General features: G+C 41.7%; 1 protein-coding gene across 3 annotated transcripts in view; it reads right to left on the minus strand.

Moving 5' to 3' along the window:
• NOL4 (nucleolar protein 4) overlaps positions 1–16,369 on the minus strand; it is a 115,519-nt gene that overhangs the window by 78,705 nt on the left and 20,445 nt on the right. The gene's annotated exons all lie outside the window — the stretch shown is intronic.

Genomic DNA, 16,369 nt, shown 5'->3' on the forward strand with positions numbered 1-16,369 from the left:
CGCTGGCTCCCGGCCTATAGAGTGAGATGAGCGCACAACCCTAAAGTCTGGCAAGACTGGCCCGTACGGGCAGGGGTACCTTTATCTTTACCTATCTGGACACTACTGTCGACTGCAGTATTCCAGATATATCCAGGAAAATCCAGATGTATGGCAACCCTAGCTTTGGGGATACAGAGACAGGTTGTCCGTTGCAGCAGGACTGGGTTGTGGGATAGAAGTTTAGGGAATTTGGCTTGAGGTGAAAGCCACTTAGAGGCTGCTGTCAGCAACAATGTCTCTTGAGTCTTCAGAAACTGTCAACAAGCACCGTTTAAGATCCCAATGTATCAGTATTTCCTTATGTGCATAGTATCCCTTTAATAAACCAGCAATCTTCATCCTGTCTATTTTATGCCTATGCCTGAAATTCATGTTGCTAGGTTTTGAAAGCATTCTGAGTTGATGGCAGTGGAAAGTTAAAGTACAGATACATGAATCTGTGTTTATACAAAATGAGCCAGAGGGAACCTAGAATCCCAGATAGATAACTCTCAGGTAGATACTGGAGCTTAGATCTATATAGAAACACCACCTTCTGATCTGGAAGCCCTCTTCCCAAATCCTTGGTGTGGGGGGACTCTTTGTCATTAATCACAAATTAAGCCCTGGCTTAATCTTCCTTAAAAATCAATGATCATAAATGAATAAACACAATGTTCAGCACACCTGCTTCACTTACTCTCATTTTGAACAGACTGTTGATGTACATTTACAGTACCCATCTAGCCTACTTTTTCCACTGAGTAGTGTCAGTAAAGCAGTGTTTATAAGTATCCACTAGTTGCCTTTACTGTGTGAGAGAATTTGACTTTATAGATTCCATAGTTAACAGTGCCACCTACATCTCAAAACCTTGCAACTGATGTTCACATCATTGCTAACCAACTAGCAAAGACACCTCTGAATCAACTTGTTTTTCTGTGACTTGAGTACTCTTGTGCAGATCCCATCCATATTTCACAGCACTGGCTAACATGCAAGGATGAAGGTGCATACCTTCAAACAATGGTCCCATTTGACAATATTCTTTGTGGATGCTCTCTTATTCAGTCTTTCCTTACACATATATGCTAAATTCTAGCTGTCCAGCCCTCAGGACGGTTCCAGATAAGGAAATTTTTATGTGTTTGGCTGCTAATACATGTACAGAAGGTGAGCAAAGTTTGTGCTCCCTGCCCCCGCCCCCAATGCATGGACTTATTTCATTAAAGAAATGGAATAAGTATCTTTTCCAAACCATTGTCCTTTACCCAGTGCTTTTTTCCCTATAAAAAAGAATATTTAAGGGTACTTTCATTTTCCTACTCATATTGAAATACTACCCCTCAATGAGGCCAAACTTAGATTCACAAAATGTTTAGGGGTATGTGTACCCTTGCGTACCTCCAGGAAAAAAGCACCGCCTTTATCTAATCCATGATCAGTGCCTGGATGTAATCATGGGCTAGATAACTGTAACTGAATCTTGACAATACAGACACCCTATGAATCAGTGGTTCCCAGGTAGAGGAATTGGGTTGCATACTTGCCCTGTATGGCATTGCACTCTTTCCAAAGAAGCAAGTGTATGGTTTGGTGTTGTTCCTAGATCAACCACTATCACTGGAGACCCAGGTGACTTCAGTGGCTTGGAGTGCCCATTGCTAACTGGCTGGTGAGACAACTTTGACTGTTCCTAGACAGGGATAGCCTTGCTGTAGGGGTCCATAAATCAATAACCTCCCAAGTAGACTATTGTATGTGGCTGGTATGGTTTATGTACTACAAAATATGATCCATCAAAGTCAGTTGGATTTACTTCAAAGAATATGAATTTAAAACCGGGCCACTGGGTCTCGTAAACCTATATAACCATATGCTGGTTCTAAAATTCTAAAACTGATCTAAAATTAATTTAAAAATCCATTCATATATTACAAAGAGAAGATAACATCTATTGATAATACACAATGGCTGTGTATACCCTTAAACCTTGTTGTTGGCATCCTTCTGTCTCAAGAGACAATGGCGTGCACTTCCAGTGAAGTCAAACTGCTGCATTAGCAGCACCAAAGTGATGTCCCCAGGGTGCAAGCCTGGGCAGTGTGTATGAAGGTCCTGGGCTGCCCAGACAATAGCCTTGCTGGTGGGGTACAAAGGAAAGCAGTGAAATACATTTGGTGCCAGCCTGGCTGCAGGAGTTGCCATAAGAAGGCGTACAAGACATCAGCTAACCACTTTAGCAATCCACCCCAGATTTGAGTAGGATTTGCTCCTCAGCCTTTTCTTATCCTGAAGATGCCCTGCAAGGTAGTAGAGGTTTAGGGCCAGAGTTTTCCTTCTCTTAGATGGGCTATCTTCCCAGGTTGATGAGCCCCATCTGCGCCTCACTTCCCTCTGCAGCACATGCAGAAACCGCCATCTTGGCCAGTGGACCCACTCTGGGTCTTGTCTGCTCAATCCACTGGAGCCTGTCTGCATGCAGGGGAAGTTCCTAACTCCCCAAGAGTTTGAGACCCATTGACTACCCTTGCCTCATTTAGCCATCCAGTCGAATCCATTTCCCAGTGTGTGGCCACTGGCACATGCTGACAGCTTCTAGGAGCCACAGCTAAGAGCTCGGTGCAACATGGGAACCAAAGGTGGACAAACTACCCCAGAAGGAGAATGACATACCCCTCCCCCTAACACCCCATACACCCCATTAAACATTAACTATAGATTAGCTTGAGGTCCCCTTCATGGATCGCTGCCTTGCCGTGGCGAAGGGGCTTGAATAACTCAGAGAAGCTATGAGCTATGCCGTGCAGGGCCACCCAAGATGGACAGGTCATAGTGGAGAGTTTTAACCAAACGTGATCCACCTGGAGCAGGAACCAGCAAGCCACTCCAGTATCCCTGCCAAGAAAACTCCAGGGACAAAGACAAAAGGCATATAAATGTTATGGTGCTGGAAGATGAGCCCCTCAGGTTGGAAGGCGTCCAACATGCTACTGAGGAAGAGCGGAGGACAAGTACAAGTAGATTCAGAGCTGATGAAGCGGCTGGGCCAAAGCCGAAAGGACGCTCAGTTGCGGATATGCCTGGAAGCGAAAGGAAAGTCCAATGCTATAAAGAAAAATATTGCATAGGAACCTGGAATGTAAGAACCATGAACCTTGGTAAGTTGGGTGTGGTCAAAAATGAGATGGCAAGAATAAATATTGACATCCTGGGCATCAGTGAACTAAAATGGACGGGAATGGGCGAATTCAGTTCGGATGACCAGCATATCTACTACTGTGGGCAAGAATCCCGTAAAAGAAATGGAGTGGCCCTCATAGTCAACAAAAGAGTGGCAAAAGCTGTATTGGGATGCAATCTGAAAAATGATAGAATGATCTTGATACGAATCCAAGGCAGACATTTTAACATCACAGTAATCCAAGTTTATGCACCAACCACTGGTGCTGAAGAAGCTGAAATTGACCAATTCTATGAAGACTTACAACACCTTATAGAATTGACACCAAAGAAAAATGTTCTTCTCATTATAGGGGATTGGAATGCTCAAGTAGGGAGTCAAGAGATAAAAGGAACAACTGGCAAGTTTGGCCTTGGAGTTCAAAACGAAGCAGGGCAAAGGCTAATAGAGTTCTGCCAAGAGAACAAGCTGGTCATCACAAACACGCTTTTCCAACAACACAAGAGACGACTCTACACATGGACATGACCAGATGGGCAGCATCGAAATCAGATTGATTATATTCTCTGCAGCCAAAGATGGAGAAGCTCTATACAGTCAGCAAAAACAAGACCTGGAGCTGACTGTGCCTCAGATCATCAGCTTCTTATAGTAAAATTCAAGCTTAAACTGAAGAAAGTAGGAAAAACCACTGGGCTGGTAAGATACAATCTAAGTCAAATCCCTTATGAATACACAGTGGAAGTGAGGAACAGGTTTAAGGATTTAGATTTGGTGGACAGAGTGCCTGAAGAACTATGGATGGAGGCTCGCAACATTATACAGGAGGCAGCAACTAAAACCATCCCAATGAAAAGGAAATGCAAGAAAGCAAAGTGGCTGTCCAACGAGGCCTTACAAATAGCGGGGGAGAGAAGGCAAGCAAAATGCGAGGGAGATAGTGAAAGATACAGGAAATTGAATGCAGATTTCCAAAAAATAGCAAGGAGAGACAAGAAGGCCTTCTTAAACGAGCAATGCAAAGAAATAGAGGAAAACAACAGAATGGGAAGAACCAGAGATCTGTTCAAGAAAATTGGAGATATGAAAGGAACATTTCGTACAAAGATTACCATAATAAAGGGCAAAAGTGGTAAGGACCTAACAGAAGCAGAAGATATCAAGAAGAGGTGGCAAGAATACACAGAAGAATTATACCAGAAAGATATGGATGGCCCGTACACTCCAGGTAGTGTGGTTGCTGACCTTGAGCCAGACATCCTGGAGAGTGAAGTCAAATGGGCCTTAGAAAGCACTGCAAATAACAAGGCCAGTGGAAGTGATGGTATTCCAGCTGAACTATTTAAAATTTTAAAAGACGATGCTGTTAAGGTGCTACACTCAATATGCCAGCAAGTTTGGAAAACTCAGCAGTGGCCAGTGGATTGGAGTAGATCAGTCTACATCCCAATCCCAAAGAAGGGCAGTGCCAAAGAATGCTCCAACTACCGCACAATTGCACTCATTTCACATGCTAGCAAGGTTATGCTTAAAATTCTACAAGGAAGGCTCAAGCAGTATGTGGACCGAGAACTCCCAGAAGTGCAAGCTGGATTTAGAAGAGGCAGAGGAACCAGAGACCAAATTGCAAACATGCGCTGGATTATGGAGAAAGCTAGAGAGTTCCAGAAAGACATCTACTTCTGCTTCATTGACTATGCAAAAGCCTTTGACTGTGTTGACCACAGCAAACTATGGCAAGTTCTTAAAGAAATGGGAGTGCCTGATCACCTCATCTGTCTCCTGAGAAATCTCTATGTGGGACAAGAAGCTACAGTTAGAACTGGATATGGAACAACTGATTGGTTCAAAATTGGGAAAGGAGTATGGCTAGGCTGTATATTGTCTCCCTGCTTATTTAACTTATATGCAGAATTCATCATGCGAAAGGCTGGGCTGGATGAATCCCAAGCCGGAATTAAGATCGCCGGAAGAAATATCAACAACCTCAGCTATGCAGATGACACAACCTTCATGGCAGAAAGTGAAGAAGAATTAAAGAACCTTTTAATGAGGGTGAAAGAGGAGAGCGCAAAATATGGTCTGAAGCTCAACATCAAAAAAATGAAGATCATGGCCACTGGGCCCATCACCTCCTGGCATACAGAAGGGGAAGAAATGGAGGCAGTGAGAGATTTTACTTTCTTGGGCTCCATGATCACTGCAGATGGTGACAGCAGTCATGAAATTAAAAGACGCCTGCTCCTTAGGAGAAAGGTGATGGCAAACCTTGACGGCATCTTAAAAAGCAGAGACATCACCTTGCCAACAAAGGTCCGTATAGTTAAAGCCATGGTTTTCCCAGTAGTGATGTATGGAAGTGAGAGCTGGACCATAAAGAAGGCTGATTGCCGAAGAATTGATGCTTTTGAATTATGGTGTTGGAGGAGACTCTTGAGAGTACCATGGACTGCAAGAAGATCAAACGCATCCATTCTTAAGGAAATTAGCCCTGAGTGCTCACTGGAAGGACAGATCGTGAAGCTGAGGCTCCAGTACTTTGGCCACCTCATGAGAAGAGAAGACTCCCTGGAAAAGACCCTGATGTTGGGAAAGATTGAGGGCACAAGGAGAAGGGGACGACAGAGGATGAGATGGTTGGACAGTGTTCTCGAAGCTACAAACATGAGTCTGACCAAACTGCAGGAGGCAGTGGAAGACAGGAGTGCCTGGCGTGCTCTGGTCCATGGGGTCACGAAGAGTCGGACACGACTAAACGACTAAACAACAACAACAAGCTTGCGGTGTGAAGCAGGCCAGTTTAAACATCTTAGTGTAATAATAATAATAATAATAATAATAATAATAATAATAATAATAGAACTATTCAGTAGACAGTCCTTAACTACCAACATGAATTTGACAAAAACTGTGGGAAATGAGGCCAAACTTAGATTCACAAAATGTTTAGGGGTATGTGTCCCCCTCCGTCCCCCCAGAAAAAAAACACCCACTGGTTGTATAGTTAGGTGGATTATTCCCTGAGACAAAAAGATGAATTGGAGGACATCTTACCATTACTTTTGGTCACTCATCCAACAATGGAAAACTACAGCATATTACCCATGTGTCAAATCTGAAATTAATTTTTGAAATTTTACAAGCTAAACCAAAAGGCAGGCAGAGTGACATTTATAGAGCAGAGCCAACCCAACTAAATGGAAATGGGGGAAGGGGATCTGCTCATCCTTAATTACAATATCCTACTACAAGCTGGATCTGATACCCTATGAAGTCTCTCCCAGCTCTGTGTTTTTATGATTCTGTGTTATTCCATCCAGAGTAAACAAAAAACTATTCTAACTATGGACGTGAAAATTTTCAGTATGCCATCTTGCTTTTGTAATCTGTCAGCATTTTCAGTAAAGTGTTGGAACCAAAAAAATGTGAAAAGAAAGTATATTCATTTCCCCTTGCTTCAAAAAATATATAAAATAAAATAAAAAAGAAGCAATAATGCTATCTACTGCTCACATGTCTGTTTGAAAATAGGTCTCTTGAAAATTCTCTTTCATCATGCATAAATGTCATTTTGGAAACATTTGTAGGGTTTCAAACTATATTCTTTAAAAAACCACGTATTACTTTAAAGGGTTAAATTGGACTGTTAATTTCAGACTTCTTATGCGCCATAATATTTTCAGGTCTTAAGTTACACATTTAAAAAATAGTCAGCTGCAGCATAAGAGCATCAGAAAGCTCACTAATCCAACCTTATAATGTTTACACTACAAAATATAAATGGCAAGCCTGTTTTCTCTATATTAGAAGATAATATTTTCATAGTAATGGAAATATCAGGCAATGTTCAGTGCCACCCACTTGGTTATTTTTACTTTTCCCACCATTTAACACTGCAAAATCATGACAGGATCATTGCACTGAGCACGAAAAGATGATGTATTTGTTATTAGATAAAGCATTAAAAATGGAACTTGTTGAAAATTATATATCTATTGTATTTGCACACTTCTAGAGAACACACTTAGTCTTACTTAAAGTACAAGTATTGAAATCTACCCTAAGTATAACTCCAATCTAATATGTTCACACATGTATATGCAACATACCTGACTAAAATTTATTTTTGAATATCTATACTCAAATGTGCATTTAATAACTTTATTGAGGTTGTAATCCTAGTCACAGTTTCCCAGAGTATGCCCCATTGAACATAGTGGGACTTACTTCTGAATAAACATCCATAGAATTGTGTAGTTAAGCATATTGACACACAAAATCATTACACTGATCTGCAGAATTGACAGTCTCACCTATCCACAATCAAAGTGTCATTTAAAATTATTTGCACTTTGATGGACTGAACTCTCAAGGCATAGGTAACATAGCACACAAAACTAAAATAAAAAATATATATTATCGCTTCTTGCAGTTTTTAAAAGTCAAGCGGGTTTGCTAAAGGATCTGTTCATCTGCCTCTGTATTGATACCAAAGCTGATCCAGCTGGGAATACAAAACATCAAACCATCATTAACTAGGATTTTATTTCTTCTATATGTGCTGAATGGGGTGAGAAACTTGTGAAGCAATAACTCTCCACAGGAATCAGAACTGTATAATAAATGTGATAAGTCTGGTATTTTATCAGATTTATATTAGTATAACCCATCCCAAAAGATAACACATAGATAGAACTATGCATTTACTGTTAGATCTTCAGTAGGTATGAATCAAAGTATCCAGGGAAATCAATGGAGTTTGACAACTCATGATCTGTCTCTTCGCCTGTGGCAGTTAGATAAACTAGACCTGTACATCCAGATTACAGCCTTGAAGTCCTCCAGTTAGATAGCATCACCTGTTTCCATCCTTGGTTCAATCAGAGACCTTCTAAAATGGGACTTGGCTTGATGACCTGACAGAATTAGGGGAAATAATATATTTTATTTTCAGAGTACAGACCTTGCTTCCTTGTTATGACAACACTGTTTGCCCTGCAGTTTTCTCTGCATATCATGTCTGAATAAAAGCAGATACAGTGTACAATTATGGAGAGGAATGCTAGAAAACTGGTCACACTAGTCAGGATTTCTTTCTCAGATTATGATAATACCTTAAAAACCAGCAGCTCACAACCACTGGCAGGTAGAAAACCATATATATATAGGATAGTGAGTAAGTTAGGAAAGTAGCGGTTATAACTGCAAATGTAATAAAACAAATACAGGAGCTTAAATAAGGAGAAATGAAAAATAAGATTTTTGAAAGTGGAAACATAGAAACCATGTGAGCTAAAAAGAAAGCAGTGACAAACATTCCAGAAAAGCGGTTAACAATTTAGGGAAAAAAACCAATGTGAAAAAAGAATTTAAAATACATAAAAGTTTTGCACAGAGTAATCAATATAAATAAAAGTTTAAAGTAATATTGAAATGTTTTATTGAAAGAAAAAGGGTTAGAATATGTCCACACCAAAAGCAGGAACAAAATATACAAACTGAAAAAGAAAAAAAAACTCCACCAAGATGAGCGCACCCTCAATTCAGCTAGTTCATTCTTTATTCAAAAGTTATCAGAAGTTTGAAAGAGGATAGACCTGCTTGTCAAATTGGCAGTGGAGAAGACCTTTGACTGAGGCACTGGTCCTCATGTCTTCTATCATAGACAATAAATTACATTTTAAATTAATGCATTGGCACTGACTCTCTGTTACTGGTATCAGATTCTCTCCTCTGATCCAGCTCCATAGCTAAATAACTTGAACTTTCTGAACCAGATTGTGGCAATAGCAAGTCGGGTCTCAAACTTCTACATGACAGGTTTGAGCTGATTCTCTTTTTCTTCCAACTTGTGACTGTGCTGGAGGCATCAATCTTGTAATGTCAGCACTAGATGACCTAATCGTCTACATCTATGATTCTGCAATGCAGCAGCTGTACAGCAGTTTGTTGTAAACAGGTTCATTGTCTCCATTCTTTTCCCAGTGGGCAATCGTCTCTTTCCCAAAACCATTGCAGTAACAAACTCTTAATTGGCACCTTTGCTAGCAGTCTCAAAGAAAGCAAAGGGCAGTTCATTAGGTCCAGCAGTCCTGTACCAATGGCAGCTGAAGCGCTAGGCAGGCAAAAAGCCCTTGGTGACCTTTTGTCTACTTTGTACATCTTTGCTCCTGGCCCTCTCAAGCCCACCCCCAACACACCTTTTTTTTTTTTTGCCATTGCTACAACATGGATCAGTTCTGGTAATTTGCACTCAGCTGCAAATTGAATGGGACTATACTGACAAACAGGAATCACTGGCACTGGATTATATCCAGCACATCCTGGATATAATCCTAATTGTATGGTATGGAAGGAAAAAATAGAGCGTCAAAGTAGGCACCCCAACAGCCATTTTTGAAAAGACATGGAATCTCAAATCTTTCCCCTCTTGCCCACAGCATATTTAGACACATTAGCAAGCAATAAACAGCAAAGCCTAAATACTTTAGGACAGGTTACCTGAAGGACCATTCTCTCCAGTATAAACCAACCCGCCTATTAAAAAGTTCAGGAGAAGCTCTCTTCTGCATTCTGCCCATATCAGATGTGCATTTGGTATAGATGCTAGAGAGAACCTTCTGTGGCTGTGCACAGGCTCTGCCATTTCTGTCCCTCGTTGATGGCATTCCACTTACATGAGCAGACATTATTTCAGCAGGCCTTTGGCCTGTTGAGTTAAATATTCTGTACCTTGCTGCATTGACTTCACCCCCCAAAGGCACACTCTTCCATTGCCTCCCGAGACAGGTGGATGCCAGCATCAACCATGCTGCATTGACTACTGGCTTTCATTCTTAACTGGCTAGTGTTTTGTGTGTGAGTGAGTTTTATTATTGCTAGTCACCTTGGGCATTTAGCATGGAAAAGCCGAGTATGGTTTTTCATAGTTAATGTAATCAATGTTGATATATATTGATATATATTGCTATGTTGCTAACAAAGATGCTATTAGGAACTTTGGTGCTGTCCTTCTCTAACACATGTTGTTAGGAACTCTGAAGCTAGACACCCCTCACATATCTGATATGAGTTATACAGTGTGCACTATGCATCATATGTATGCGAGGCTTTAAGAAGTAGTTTCTGGTGGATGTTAAAAAGTAAAGGTACAGAGAACTCCTTTGTCAAACAAAGCCCTGCCAGTGTTCCGGTTGCAGGCTGATACTGGCTAGAGCACCCTGCTCCAGAAGTGACTGAATCTGACTGTTTATAATTTGAATTTTATTTTTTACTTTCCCACCTTTCTACACTCAGTATCCAAAGCAGCTAAGAAGGTAAATGAAAACAATGCAAACAACTGTCCAAGAATAAAATATTATATAAAACAAATTAAAGTAGTGGGAGCCAAAAGTGGATGCTAAACTGGGGAATGAGAATAACTTAGTGATAGAGCACATGCTCTGCATGCAAAATGTCCCAAGTTGAAACCTTGGGAAAGACCTCTCTGAGGACAATGTAGTTTCAAAGCTTTGGCACAACTGGGGGCATATCCACACTTTCATTTGTCCTGTGTTTTCTTTCACTTGTTGCAGGGCAAATTAGTACCACCACAAGTATTGTCCAGGATTCTGGGTCCTCATGCCACACCTCAGTCCATACTTTTTCAGGGAGGCAACCCTGAAAACATGCAATATCCTCTCCTTACCTGAGTACTCAGTGCACACTGCTAGTGTGCTCTTTTAACTCCTCCTGTTGACCTGGAGGCGGAGGAGGAAGAGCTGAACAGCAAGTGCTCATCAGGGGAAGAGGAGATCACAATCCTGCCCAGTTTGGAGATAACATTTTCGGTTTCCAAATGGGTGCTAGCTCTTGAAAAGTTGAAGTTCATCAGTTGTAACTCAAACTCATAACAAACCATCAATATTAGCAAATGCTGTTTGCAATGGTCCATTGGGACTGGTGGGGCATAAGGCAGCAAGTCAACAATGTGTGCAGTCAAAGCCAACCACAACCAATGACAGACGGAGCCAACTTAGTCTACTTTTGTCCCCATTCTCCTCCCTATTGAGTTGTACAAGGGTAACACTAAGACTAAAAATGAGGAAGCTGGCAAACAGTTCCACACACTGCATTGACTGTAAGAGAAAGCAGGCAGGTGGGGCTGGCTGAGGGCAACCTGAAATTGCTGGGGCAGTCCCCCAGTCATTCTAATAGTCCAGCCTCCACTGTTTATCTCTTTGAACACATTGTCTGCACAGTGTGAAAATACTGCATCTTTTTAACAACCCACACCTGCCACCCAAAATAATACTTTAGACCCTGGGCAGGTGGTACTAAGCAGGTGGTGTACATAATGGCAAAAAAAGACACCACTTTCACAAGGAAATAATTAAATATTTTCAATAAATGGTGTTGAAAGTTTTTAACTTTGTGACCTCCAGTTCTAAATGATACCACATTAGGCCAGCTTCAGAAGAAGTCTCTTTTAAATAAAGCAATACAGATATTTATTCAAACAAACAAAAAATTAAGCTGATTGAATAAAGAAAGGGGTGTGTTTGTAAGTAGGCAGTTAACTAACCAGCAGTATTACTGTTAATACAATGTGCAACTTAGTTAGTCAATGTGTATGTTTGCTTAAAAAATATTTGCCCAAACAGTGTTTTATTAGTTTACCCAAATTGCATTGGTGATAATGAAATGTAAGAAAATGTTGTACTAAAGAAAAGTAATTTTAAATAGTGTACAAGAAAAGGCTTCATAGGGCTGTTTCATCTGATTTTGCACTGGAGCACTCAGTTGATCTTATTACAAGATGCATAACAGCAGAGTTTACCTTTTCTCTGTTATCCTACAAGAAACTTCCAGTAGAGGGAGTTGGACATTTCTACTGAAATTTCTTTGAGGGAGTTTTCGTGTCACTGTGATGAAGATCCAGACATCAGCAAGGGAATGGGTGTGGAAGTGTAATGCTTTTCTGAATGCCATTTAAATAGTATCACAAGATAAAACACATGCAATATAAGCCATATATACTCCAACCTACAGCTTGCTTTAAATGTTTTGCAATCTATAAGCAACCCCGTCTTCAGCACGTTTACTTGGGAGTATGCCTAAGTCTCTTCTGTGAAGCTTATTTCCTAAGTAACTGCATGAGATTGCAACATAAGGCAAATTGATGCATTAACCACTGCAGTGTGGGAGCCAGTTCCTTGCAATTTCCTCCACACCACTTTGTTAACGTTTCGATCCAGGAACCAGAGTGGGTTAATAGCATGATTCTTTAACACCTAATCATCAATGAGATCAATGGGTGTTTGAAGGGCTAACTGATCTAAACCCTGGACCAGCACATTACAGGGATTAAGGACTGTGGAAGTGAATGAGTGGAATACTCTCTATGGGAAGAGAGCAAATCGTTTGTACAGGAGGGGAGGATGTAACAGTGCTCATCTCTCCCCTAGGGACCTGTAATTTCCTTGAGCTAGCATTACTACTTTTAACTTGCCACACAGTCTTTGCTGATATTTAATCCTCATTTCATGTATAGACTTGATTGAAGCAAGGGAGGCAGTCACAAGTGGCAGTGGCGTAGCGTGGAGGGTGCAGGGGGGGCGGGCCGCACCGGGCGCAACATCTGGGGTTAGGGCAAATCCATTGGTTAGGGGGCGCAAATCCACGGGTTAGGGGGCGCAAATTACTTGCCTTGCCCCGGGTGCTGACAACCCACGCTACGCCACTGACAAGTGGGACACAATGTGCTTCTTTATTAGGGACAAGTCCAATGTTAATGGGGCATCTGTATGCTGGGAGAGGGCATCAATATGGTCCAGGGCCCTGTGATTCTTACCTCTTGGAGTGATGCATTGAATAAAATGAGCGTCTAACAGCTGTACATCCTGGTCTATGGACAAACCCCACCTGCCCAAGTGCTTACCCCTGCTTCAGAACCTATACACTATGAAGAAATGCTGCCCAGCCACACCCCCTGAAGTCCTGAATGAAGCCACCTTATAGCCTTTGCCCTAAAGCTTGTCTCCACGCTCAGGACCACTTCAACATCCTAAGGTTCCATTAGTCTGTGTTTGCCTAGTGTCAGTGGCAGATTGGGGGCTCTCAAATTTCAGTACACTGCTAAAATTTGGCACCCCCCGCCTCTCACACTCTGTTCTATAGCATTTTTGTGGCTCCTCATGCAGCACAACACCCAGTGTGGCCAAACCGGTTGCACTACCCTAAAACTGCCTCTGCTAGTGTGGCCATGTGGTTTACTTTATAGATGACAGTTCTCTGCCTGAAGGAGTCGTCCATTTGAAGGGGTGTCTGGTCCAACTCTAGTTTAAAGTTAAAGAACTATAAGCAGAGCAGGGGTCTAGAAGTTGTCCATCAACAGTTAACACCTGGACAGCAGACTGAGCAGGCACTTAGGTCATAGTCTTCCCTACAATGGTGAAATACAATGTAATTCTATTTAAACCATGAAAATATATGCAAACATTACACAAATCTGTGTCCTCTTTTACCATCTTTTTTGGCTATGTATAAGCTGGCATTCTATCAATGAAGCCTAAAGATTTCACACCCAGGACCCTTACCTCCCAACAGATCCTATTATTCTCCCAGTGGACAGGATCTGGGATATAAAGTACCAGAATTGAAGGCTCTTAACAGACTACATCCAGAAGTACCTTTAAAAGAAAGTTTTTCAGGTGAATCTACTTCCCTAGCTTGGCCCCTTGATTACTCATAGGGGGATTTGCTCTTTATGGCTAACCATATTGAAAACATCTCCCTGTTGACTGATGTGATTATGACATCAATGGTCTGTTCTTCCAGATACTGTTTATCACTCTACAGCTATTGAACTGGATTTTCACACTCCTGCCTTCATTGATTGCTGTCACCTGGCAAGCCCCCAAGTCCTTGTCATCAGCATGAGAAAGCTGCAATGCTTATGTGGAGGGAAGACGGGAAAATACTTTCTTAGGGACCCTGACGGAGGCTGAGTTCTGTTTTCTGTTTTTTAGCCTTTCCTCCTTTTGCTGTGGTCCTAAGCCAGAGCTGGCCTCCTGCATCTGCTCCTTGCATTGGATGAAAAGCTCCAGTTGTACACATGGAAGCATTCCTTTCAATGTAAATTGATTTAGAGGACCCAATCCAGATTTGGATTAGAGCAGGAGGGCAAAGGATTAAAGCTGCCAGCTCTTCCAGAATCCTGGGGTGGCTTCCCCCAAACTCTCACACCTGCAATTTACCTTTTTTTAACTTTCAGCTGGATTTTTGCTGTCTCTCTAATTTTGCTGGGATACTAAGTGGGACGTAACATAGGGGACTTAGCTTGCATGTGTTTAAGGAGCTGCACTGGCTTCCAAACAATTTCTAAGAACAATTCATAGTCCTTATCTTTAAAGTTCTATGTGACTTAGGACTTGGTTACCTGAAGGACAGGGCAGCCCAACCATGAAGCAATGTGGGGAAACTGCCTCAGGTGGCAAGATCCACAGGGGCAGCAGATCCAGCCTCCAAGGAATGCATTGCTTGCTGCCGCTGCTGCTGCAGTGGCAGCAATGACTGCAGTGTGTTCCTTGGAGCTGGATCTGCCGCCTCCTCAGAGCCCCCAGTTCCACTTCTACAGTGGCCTCTCAGTGAATAGAAGGTGCTGCTAGTCTCCTCCCACATACAGGGAGGAAATAGTAGGGACTGCCCTCTGTGGTCCCAGCTGGCTGGCACTGTCTTCATGTTCTGCTTTCAGGAGGGATCTCAGGAGGGATCAGCTCAGGAGCTCTGATTGGGTGCTCCAGAGTAAAACCAATCCCAGTGGGGCTTGCATTTGGTGCCAAATTTAAAATGTTCCAAATACAAGCCCTATTTGCCAAGGGACAATCAGAAGTACGTTTCATGCTTCCAGCTGTTCCTTTGCAGCTGCCTCTTTACCTGTTCTGCAGTTGACATCATTTAGGATATCAGGTGTGTGTGGGGGGGGGTGTGAGCTTGTGGAAAACAGTTCCATGGGTCAACCTGGGACCCACAAGTCAGAAGTCGTCGTCATCCCCTGTTTTAACACATACCTACTTGTGGGCCTTTTTGGGAGGGGGTTGCTGACATAGAAAAGAATCCTAGAACTGTAGAGGTGGAAGGGACCTCGAGGGTCATCTAGTTCAACTCCCTGCATTGCAGGAAGCTTTTGTCCAATGCGGGTTACGAACCCACAATCCTGTGATAAAGAATGTCATGCTTTAATACTCTTATTTTAACACTATAAATCAACTTGGAAACTCTTTTGAGGGCTGAAATGTGTCATAAAATTGATTTTTTATATATAAACAAACAAACAAATGAAAATATGGTTGGAATCTCAATAGGTATAGGTTAACAAGCAGACCAGTGATACCAGAATAGTCATAATAATGTCAGTCTCACCTGTTTCCAGCCAAACTTTAAAAGCACATATTGTTGAAACTTCTAAGAACTATGGGAACAAATCTTGTTCCTCTAGCTATTAGGTATGTAATTGATGAAATTATGGGATGGACGCTGACATCTGAGAGATAGGAACAACCTCTATCAGAACCATTGCTGGTGGGTAGCCTTATCCTTTAGTGCAATTCTAAATGAAGCGATTAGGCTTATACAAATAGCACTTTAGAGTGAAAGTATTAAATCGGTGGTAGTGAGAATAGCAGTAAAAGTAGTATGAAACTGAGATTCTGACATACCAGATGGGATTAATAATAAAAGCTTAGGGTGCAATCCTATACCCACTTAACCTGAGAGTAAACCCCACTAAACTCAATGGAACTTACTTTGGTATAGGCATGTATAGAATAGTTGCCATACTAAGATGACTAATATTTATTGAAGTAGATGCTGCCATGGTACTTCGGGCCATCTTTTTCTGGTATACGCTTCTATAGTTCAGCTCTTCTGTCAGAGCATGATAGATTCCGAATGAAGAGAGAGATTTGGCACTTGCCTTCATAATAACCTTGCACTTTACAGGTACTCCCAGTAAAAATAAATAAATTGGCAGTTTTGTGGATAGTGTCCGAGGTTGCGCTCAGACTATAAACTGAATTTGAGTCATGCTACGCTAAGATTGAGTCTTGGAGCTGTTTTCAGCAGATGATCTAATAAGGAATAGTAGTTTGTGCAGGTGCAAAATGCTATTTCCTTACTATTGAT

Source organism: Podarcis filfolensis (assembly GCF_964270895.1).
Source record: "Podarcis filfolensis genome assembly, chromosome: 7".
Classification (NCBI taxonomy): Eukaryota; Metazoa; Chordata; class Lepidosauria; order Squamata; family Lacertidae; genus Podarcis; species Podarcis filfolensis.